At 29.3% G+C, this 10,571-nt stretch overlaps 1 long non-coding RNA gene across 1 annotated transcript; it reads right to left on the minus strand.

The window, feature by feature from the left end:
- Nucleotides 1-768: 768 nt before the first annotated feature.
- LOC132800384 (uncharacterized) lies at nucleotides 769-2,975 on the minus strand. Its single transcript, XR_009635459.1, has 2 exons — nucleotides 2,768-2,975; nucleotides 769-1,663 (listed from the first exon to the last, which is right to left on the minus strand). It is a non-coding gene; the product is annotated as an uncharacterized LOC132800384 (long non-coding RNA).
- Between the last annotated feature and the right edge of the window lie 7,596 nt (nucleotides 2,976-10,571).

Raw genomic sequence — 10,571 nt, forward strand, 5'->3', positions numbered from 1 at the left:
AATTGATTGCTTAGAGAAGGCAACAAAATTTTGCAATGATATCCCTTTTTTTTTTAGTCATGAAATATTTAAGTGAATCATGTTTTGTATGTTCCAATATATCATGAGGAACCAAAAATTATATCATGATTCAATTACTGGATAAAGTATCAACTGTGTTTTGTATTTCTCTTTACAGATGGGATGGTTCTCTCATATCAACTTAAGATGGACCAGCTTCACAATGAGAAAAGATGGGAATGAAGAGCTGTCAAATGGAGCAAGTATAGTGGTACTGATAGGAGTGTTGGAATTTTGTCGAACATTATTGAATTTTTCACATTGCAGTTGTTAGCTTGCTTACTAGTGACAATGCGAATGCTGAAAATGAATGTTGAATTGTACCATTAACACACTTTAAATTTACCATAAAAGAAAATGTTGACAATGTTGCGTAATGGTTTGATTGAAATTAGTGTAACTCACTAACTTTGAAAGTGTAACTTAGATATTTGTGTTGTGAATAAATTACTGAAAGTTAAGTTCCAATAATTGGTGTTGCATTTGTATTCTTTATGTCTTTCTATTTGTTTTTTAACCAGAAGATGTGTACTGGTAGATAATCTACAAAAATGCATTATTGGCATACCTGTAAATAACACCTGATAATTTACTAAAGCAATGGATATTTCAAATGTAAGAAACGAAATGTACATCTATAACTTTGGTTGACTGTGACCCATATCAGAAAGATAAAATAGCCAATAAGAGCCTCATCAAAGTTGGAAGTCAACAATTAAACACTTTTCTATTAAACAAAGCCCACATTAACAAGCAAGCATCTCGGCACTACATTTAACAAAATCCATAGTTTTTTTTTTTTTTTTTTTTTTTTGTCCACGAGCAGCAACAACGCAGCACTACACCGTGAGAACTACTACATAGCAAAACCAGCTTTCCTAACGGCACCAAATTTTTGTCTTCCTTCCTCCTTAGGTTCCATTAGATGGAGACATATATCCAAAAGTTATAATCATCTGTACTAAAAGCTTGAGTGGAGCAAACCTAACTACCACAAATTCCATATCATTTACAATATAATTGCAGCAATAGATAGTTACAATATACTTGAGAGACAAAGGCAAAACTCCAACAGCACTTCAAACTGCAACCACCAATTCAAAAACCAATCAGATATTAATAAAATATAAAAATTAATTTGTTTTCTCATCAAAATAACTCCTGCAACCACCAACAACATTTATGTAAGACCTAAAACAACAAAACATGGCACTTTAGTTTTGTCCAGCATATTCAGTTGACTAAATGAATCAGTATTAAACTGTAAACTACAATCATATTTTTTTTTTCTTTCTTTTAAAGTTCCCAACTTCCTATGGTTTAGTAGTTAGATGATATCAGTACTTATAATAAAGAAATTTAAAAGTCCAGGTAGCTTAAAACTGAAGCGTGAGTCAAACAAAAGACAAAAATATTATCACATGCAGATAGTTCCGTTGCAACATGCATTAGTAGATGGGGTGACAAGGTACCGACAGATATTGTGTTGACTTTAACTCTGTGTTCGTACCAGCAGATATTTGGTTGAGTCTAACTCTGTGTTTTCTACCAACTTCAAAAGCAAGGACCTAAATGAATCACCATATCTCCACCACATCTGTGACTAATTATTCAAGAAAAGTTGTCATGTTATGACAAGTGAATCTGAAAAGCTAACCAGAAAACATATCATGAATAAAATAAAATACCCAGGAATGATCCTCTCAGAAGCAATGTATGTTAGAGAAATTGAAGGCAAATATTAAGGACGTTCTCTGTTCAAACAGGTCAAGTCTATATTCTGGAAGTGTTATGATATATGGCAGCAGCATAACCACTTAATTTTATCCTCTTTGACTTGCTCGCCTCTCTTCATTTAATATTCAATTACTCCAATAATTATATATGTTATACTGTTTTGATCTGCTGCTAAATATATATATATATTCTATATTTTGATCTGTTATAAGTTCTTTTTTTTGTAAGCATTTTTCTTTCTCTCTTTTTCTTTCCATACTGTCAAAATGCATATGTCCTTGTCTGTCTTTCATCAAGTAAAATGAACATATATATATATATATATATATATTTTTTTAAATCGTTAGCTGGGTAGCTCAATTAATATCGAATCCTACATATAAAATATGAATCTAATGATTCTAATCACACCCACACATACACTTGGTTGGTCCCCATATATATATGATCGAAGATGATGATGATTCTAAATAAATAAAGAAAATAGTGAACCGAAAAAGAAAATTGTGTTTAGACATAGAGGAGTTTAAATGAAAATCATGCAATTTTAGAGTAGAAAGTTGAAGGTTGTAAGAAATTTCCACATTCCCTATCACCTAATACACTGGGATTAGAGTTGAGGAACTTCCCCACTTGTAACTTTGATTCAATCCTTTCATTTTCTCAATCTCTTCATCTATGACATCCTACTTTTTCTTACACATGTTAATAAATAAATAGATAAACAAATAATATATGGGATATGATGGCCTTAATTAGATTTTCTTTTTCATTTTGTTTTTTTTTTACTTACATTATTGAAGCAGAAAATTTCAAGTGACTTGCATTTTCAATTTGGACAGTACTCAACGATGCAAGACTACATGATCGGTTCCATGTAATTGAATGATAAAAAATACAAAACATATAACCAGAATGAAAAAAAAAATTACAAACTATAAAATCACCAACAGAGGACAGAGGCACTCACGGTGGTTGGAACTGTTGGGCTGGAACTAGAAGAGGAGAAGAGGAACCAGAGTAGAAGAGGAGTGAGTTGCGGGGGTCGCAAGGGTGGCAATGGTGGTGCGAGGTGGTGGGTTCACAAGCGTGGTGCAATTGGGAATTTTGGCAAAGGTGTTTCAAGCTGCTGCAAGCGGAAAATGGGAGCCTTGGCCAAAATTCTCACGTGAGACCAACTTTTGTCCAGGGCCGTTGATGCCAGATATGCAAATCAAAAGGCTCCAATTTTAATCACATTTTTGGTCCGCACTTAAGGCATGCGGTCGGTCCCCATGGTAAACCCTCTCTCTATCTCTCTCTATATATATATTTAATTAGCCTCTAATGAATAATTTATACTAAGGCTTTTTGATCTATCACATGCTCATCAGCTTAGCCGACTCCTCTAGTCCTCATAATCAAAGTGAACAAAGTAGTAATTGCAAAAAAAAAAAAAAAAAAAAAAAAATAAATAATTTTACTTGAAAAAATAAAACACAAAATAAATATGCCTTTATATGTTGTCTAGGGATTAATTAAAGTTTGATATTTATGAGTAATGTTTTAAAATGTTAAATAGTAAACTGGGCCGTTTTACCTTCTATAAGGTAAGACATATACCTCAAGGCGTTGGAAACGTAGGCCTTTCGAGTATTAAAATCTATATAATATTTAAAAGCTAAATAGTCAAAAAATAAAGTTGCCACATATTGTCATAAGGCTACTTTGATATCTCTCCAAAATCATAAAAAAAATTAAAAAAATAAACTCATCTTCCATTCTCCTTATTATTTGTGGCTATTAATATAATTAAATAATATTGTAAAAACTCATCCATGTAACAATCATGTTTTTTCTTTTTTATTATTAAAAATATTTCACTCAAAAAATCTATACGCAAATACATATATGGATATGTAATAAATGGAACTTTAATATTATTAATATCTAGATTTCGATAATTAGATTCATATCCTTATTTGTATAATTTATATATTAATATCTTTGTTGCTTTTTTATATTTATATTATTATACAATAATAAATTACCTTATAAGGTAAAAAGTTTTTATAGGGTAAATAAAAATAATAATAATAATAATAAATAAAGATAATTACATTATATTCCGAGGATTTAATATAGAAAAATTAATTACTTATAAAGAATATATATATATATATATATATCTATAGTTAGCATAAAAAAAATATTAAAAAATATTTTAAAATCTATATGTTAATACCTGTATGGGTTTGTTATATTTATTTTATTGTGAAATAATATGATTTTGTACACGGCAATTAATAATGAAATTAATCTTTTTATTTATATAATTTATACATTAATATACTTATTGCTTTGTTATATTTATTTTATTGTAAAATAATAAGATTTTGTTACAGTACTTAATAACGATATTGATATTTTTTATTTTATTTTTTAAAATATAAGATGAAAGATGTATATATAATAAAAGATATTCTTATTCTTGAAGATATTTCCCATAAAAATTCCATATACTAATATATTCACATATGAATATATAATAAATAAAAAGTTATAAAATAATAAGATTAATGTATGCTAATTAATAATGAAATTGATCTTCTTATAAAAAATTTAAGGTGAACAATATATTTTTTTCAATATTTTTCAAAAAATGCTTAATATATATATGTATATATGTTAACACAGGGGAAAAAACGCTTAAAAGAATTTTACATATAGATATATATTTAAGGTAACTTTTAAAAGGTGATATTAAGATTATGATAGGATACATACATACATATATATATATATATATATATATATATGTATATTTATGGTTAACTATTAAAAATATTTCATTTGTTAATGATAATTGTACTATTTTTTTCCAGCCAAAAAAAAAAAAAACTAAATCAATGATAAATAATATTGTATGTATAAAAAATACAAAAATGTATCTCCTTAACCAAATAAAAAATATGATAACAAATTATGGAAAAATACTTTTCATATAAGAAAATAAAATATTAATAAATTATGAAAAACTACACATATATTGTCCTTTAATAGGTAAGAATAATTATATCCTACGATTCACCAAACAAACTATCTTATACATGATATTAACATTGCACACGTATAAGTCAGTTAATAATTAATTTGAAATTTGAAAATTTAAAAGATAAAAATTTGGCTCATATTAATTATTTATGAATATTATTTGCCAATAGTAAATAGTCCATTAATTTAAAATTGACAAGTTCAATATAAGACTATTTAAATTTCAAATTATACATATAATGAATAATAAATATAAGCAATTAAAGGAGATTATATTACAATATCAATTATGATTTGATTTGAATGTATTTACTTTTTAAAATCATCTATTACGGTTTTATATACCGTATATTACACGAGATCGATACTAATTTAATATATAAAAATAAAAAAAATATATTTTTAAAATTTAAAACTAATAAGAAACCTTAACCAAAATGAGGTAAACGAAAACAGTGAAAATAAATTTAAAAGTATAACTATAAATTTATAGTTCTATTGAGTTTAATGTATAAGCCAATTTTGTTATATTCTTTTTCATTAGTTTCATTTTATGTGTTATAAACGTATAAATTTAAATATTTTATTACTAATAATGTAATCTTCTTACATTTTATAAAATGAAATACTTTTTTTTATTCATTTGTATTTTTTAAATTACAGATTTTAGAAATTATTGTGTATTATTATATAAAAAATATATAAACTAACCATACTTTATCCCTCATTATCATTATCTTTATTATCCCATATACCCTTTTTTATAAAATAAATAAATAAATAAATGAAGGTAAATATGTTTTTTAAGGTAAATCTAATTGGTAAGTCACTCACACTTACGACTTGGAGGTTGTGGTAGCCACCATTACTCATCTCACCGCCCCGTTACCAATCTCATTCCTCAATTGCTCTTGTTACTAAATATTGAATGATTAGAGGCAAATCTAAACATGGAAGAAGAAGCCTAAATTTGAATTTTAGTTTGCAAGATGATGTTGCTAGAGAAGAGAATACATATGATGAAATTGAGAAGATTAATTTTCCAAATTTAGAAGTTTCAGCTGAGATTGCTGAAAGGGAAAAGATTTTATTAAAGAGTTCATCTATCAGAATTGTGAGCCCTGAATGATACAAGGCAAGAAAAGATAAGATCAGTAAGAAATTGAGAGGAGAGGAGGGAGAGGGGGGTGGACTAAATGATCTATAAACCCTGAAGGATGAGAGGCAAGAAATGGAAAAATAAGTGAGCAATCCCACATTGTCCAGGTATGGAACAATAATAGTTCAATTGTAAAGATAGTCACTTTCTTAACAACCGAAGCCCTTTCAGAGAGGTTAGCTACAAGATTCAAAAAAAATTTGGGGTTAGACGCTCTCCAATAGGAGTAATCCTAAAATGAGTGACCTTATGAGAAATCTGAACAAAAGATCCTATACCATTTGAAGTGTAATTCATAAATTAGGGACATTTTCAATGGAGCAAGAGAGTGGAACGTTGATGGATGGGGCATTACAGATGGTATCAGAGATTATATTTAGTTGGAACTGTGTCAACAAGGACACTGAGTCCCAATGGAGGTAGATTGTAAGACTATGAGCCCTGAAGAATGTAAGGAAAGAAGCGGCAAGTTCAGTGAGCAATTAAGACTAATGAACAAGACCATATCGCTCAGGTGTAAAATAGTAACTGTTCAAATGTTAATATAGTCACTCTCTTAATAATCAAAACTTTTTTAATGCAGTTGGCCTTAAAGTTTTAAAGAATTATAGGGTTAAGCATACTTTAGCTATAGCAATTTTAGGATAGATGACTTCCTAAGATTATGAATAAAAAATTCCATACCGTCTGAGTATGGTGGATAAATTAGGATCAGTATCGATGGAGCAAGACAATGAAATGCTAGTGAACAGGGCATTATATCATCCAATTTAAATATTTATTGTTAAAGGATTTTATTTTAAAATTTTAGTATAAAAAATACTAAAATAAAATATGCTAATTCAGATTTACTATATAATTTGATGATCACCAATGGTGATGTGAAATAGTAAAACTCAAAAAATAACATTTAAGGGCCTTTTTTTCAGGCCTAAAGTCCCTTTCTTAAACATTGTTTATGATCTATTTATTTATTTAATTATTTTTTACCGCATGAGCCATATGTTTTAGAAAGCCAGCAACGTGTTTTGTCACCGGGAGAATATGAGAGGGGGAAGTTTCTTTGATACTGGTGGATAGAATAAAGTAGAAAATTAAATTGGCTACTGATGGTACAAGGCAATATTTTCTCATGTTCATAAATATTCGTAAAACACATCAACAAACTGATAAGACTATCTTTCTACATGAGAAGACAAGCTATTTATAACCTTTAGAATATTGAGTTTCACGTGGAAATATTGCAAGATTTCAATTTGTCGGTTAAACAGAGAAGTACTCTATCATGTCGTAATCAAATAGAATTTTCGCATGGGGTTAATATAATTAATTAGAGTACAGAAAAGGTGAAAAAGACTTTTATGCCTTTCGGTAATTATATTGCTCGTCCTGGTCTTTGATCATATATAGATTCTCCTTTTTGTTGTGTTTCAATGTAGACGTAATGTAAATCATCACTGTATATATGTTAATTGATGGGTGTACATATGCCCTTTTAACTTTGGGAAACTAATTGGTCGGCATGGTACGGTTGTTGTAATTAGCTAACCTGAGTTAGTTTTTGTGTCTTCTCAATTTTTATAATTTAAAATATTTTATTATAATTGTGTCGGTCTCAGTCCGTATTAAAGTATTAAAGAAATTTCATTAAGGAATTATTTTTTTTAGAAAGTTTTTTACATTTATTTTTATATGTTTTCGTGTATTAAAGTTTTGACTTTTTTGTTTTATGTGTGAAAAATCAAGGAGTCGTTGATCAATAAGTTGCTAATCAACCATCGGTGTGTTGAGATCAATCATTGATCGATCAGTATGCTTACTTATTGATTGGCATGTATAATAATTGATCAACGATGGATTTCATTGTTATCGTCTTTGTTTTTGGTGGTTTATTCTGAGCCACATACCTCCATAGCCACCTTTTCTCTCTAGAACCTTACCCAAGCTATTCCAATCCAATTTATGAGAGATTTGTGAGGAAAATCATATTTTTATTTCTATTTTATTATCAAATACATGATTTTTACATTTGTTTATACTTTCCTCTAATTTGAAACCCATGTTCACCAATTTAGATCTTGCAGATTTTTGGCACGGTTTTTCTTTGAAATCCTCAATTACAATTTTAGAAATTTAAATCTTATCACTTTACCACAAGATTTGTATAAATAACATTTTGGTAGAGTCATTATCTTGCAAGGAAAACGATGGCGAAGGTGGTGGAGCCATACCCTTGCGAGGGGAATCATTACGATAATAATGGTGGAGTTTCCTCGTGAAAAGGACTGTTGTGATGGTGAGGCTTTTTTAAAATTCTTAAAGTCTAAGGTTAGAAAGTTAGGCCATCCACTATTATAGTGACTTGAGATGTTGTATCTTGCTCAAAAGTTAGAAAAGTTATCAAAGAACCTGTTCACCCCCCTTATAGGCATTTTTTGGACTTTTAATTAGTATCAAAGCAACTTCAGCTCGATTTGGGGGTTTAGCAGCCTTGATGAGATCTTTCAGGCATTTGAAAAATAGATGTATTCGGGAATGGCAATAAACAATTTTCAAAAAGAAAGATTCAAGGCAGATTTAATGCTATGGGTACCAGACATATGGGCATATTGCAAATGACTATTCAAAAAAAGTAAAGGAACAAATCCGTAGAAGTAAAAGAAAAATGAGAGATTTTGAACACCACTTATATTGATTTGAATGGAATCTCAGTTGGTTCAAGCAATACTGATGAAGATGATAAGATGGTGAGCTATACAACTTTTATGGCTTCTTATACTTTTAACCATTGTAGATCTCAATAAGTTTTCTTACAACAGTGTATTAGATGATGATTTACTTTCAGAAAATAAAGATTTCGAAAAGTTAATTTGCAGAAGACTTATGATGATTTATTTTTGTGAGATAATGAAGAAACTTATCTAAATGATTATGAAACTTAAAGAGAAATTGAAAGAGAATGAAGAATTTATTACTATAACATCCCATATCAAAGTGTGCCAGAAATTTTTCCGCGTTGATCAAGTTTGACCAAAGTTAGATGGGTTGATGAAGTAGGCGTCATGGTTAACTTTTTACTAGTAAGAAAATTTTACATTGGCCGAGGTATCTAGCAAAATACATATAGACCTGAGTTCGTAAACTAGTAGTATGCAAAAATCGAAGCTGTTGTTAAAAATTTATGAACAAAACAAATTATGGTCCAGATCAATCAAATGAGCAAAATTTGACTTTCATTTTTATGTGTTTTCATTTTGATTTTTGTACCACTATACAGTATTCCTCGATACTAGTTCATAAACTAGTAACGCATTTAATTGGGAGTTATGGTTGAAACATTATGGACCTATAAAATTTTAATAAATTTTCAGGACTCACTTTACCATGTATATTTTTGACACACATGAAAAACGTGCGAATTTGCACTCTATCGACTCATGTCATATGTCACTTGCCTAACCGATCCCATAAGTGCACAGTGGCACCATGGATGGCATTTTAGAGACAGAGAGAATGATGAGAATCTGCACGTACCCATACAACCGACTACCATTGGGGTGCTGATCTTTTACAAATGAAGTCGGGACCAATCACTAGGGCACAAGCTAGGAAACTCAAAGATAATTTGGTTAGCTTCATCCAAGGAGTGATTCAATCTCAAGAGGACATGATATTATCTGAAGAACCAAAACCCATCTTGTGTATCCAAGTTACGAAGGCGGAAATGGACCTAGCAAGCTGTTTTGGTACAATTTTTTTATCCCAGGCAGCAATGAATGGATTCAACACTTTACGAACTCAATTGATATCACCAAGAGGCGATGGAATCATGTCAAGGTAGAAGCAAAAGCATTTAAATTGCACTTGTGCGCATGACTACTCTTGTTGGCCGAAATTGCTTATTTTGTTGTTGCCTTTGACTTCTTTCATTGTTCAAGTAAGTTTGACTTATTCTAATCAAATGAAAACGTATGGGAATCATTATTAGTCCTATTTGACATCCTACATGGCATATGTGAGCTGATTTGGAGCCTAAACTAGCTGGAGATTGGATTAAAACAGCTTAGTTGTCAACTAGTTTCTTAATTTGAGTTTGACTTTTTGTTTTAGGAAACTATATTTTATTTTGGTTTTTATTTGTTTATTTCTTGGACAAATTAACTTAGGAAAATTGATATTTTATTATTTCAATTGTAAATTAATTAATTCTTATTTCAAAATAAAGGAATTAATTAATTCAAATTAGATTACGAAAGGAAATTGAAATTTGGCCATATTGGGAATTGTTTATGCTTGGCCAGTTTTAACTTAGTGTTTTAGGGTTTTTTTTTTTTTTTTTTTTTTGGGTGAACCTTAGCCTATATAAAGGCTTATTTTCTAGATAAAATTTAGTACATTATTCATACAAAAAAATATTTACGAAAAAGAATTCTCTTTGTTCTCTTTGAACACCTAAAACACTAAATAGAAATCAAATGTTTTGGTTTGACCTATCAATAGGATATCCATCACCTATTGTAGCATCTTTACCATATATCAAGGTTTCTAATCATAAGTTGATTAGAGATTAAGGTTTTCATTA

The sequence above is a fragment of the Ziziphus jujuba genome, chromosome 1 (genome assembly GCF_031755915.1).
Source record: "Ziziphus jujuba cultivar Dongzao chromosome 1, ASM3175591v1".
Lineage (NCBI taxonomy): Eukaryota > Viridiplantae > Streptophyta > Magnoliopsida > Rosales > Rhamnaceae > Ziziphus > Ziziphus jujuba.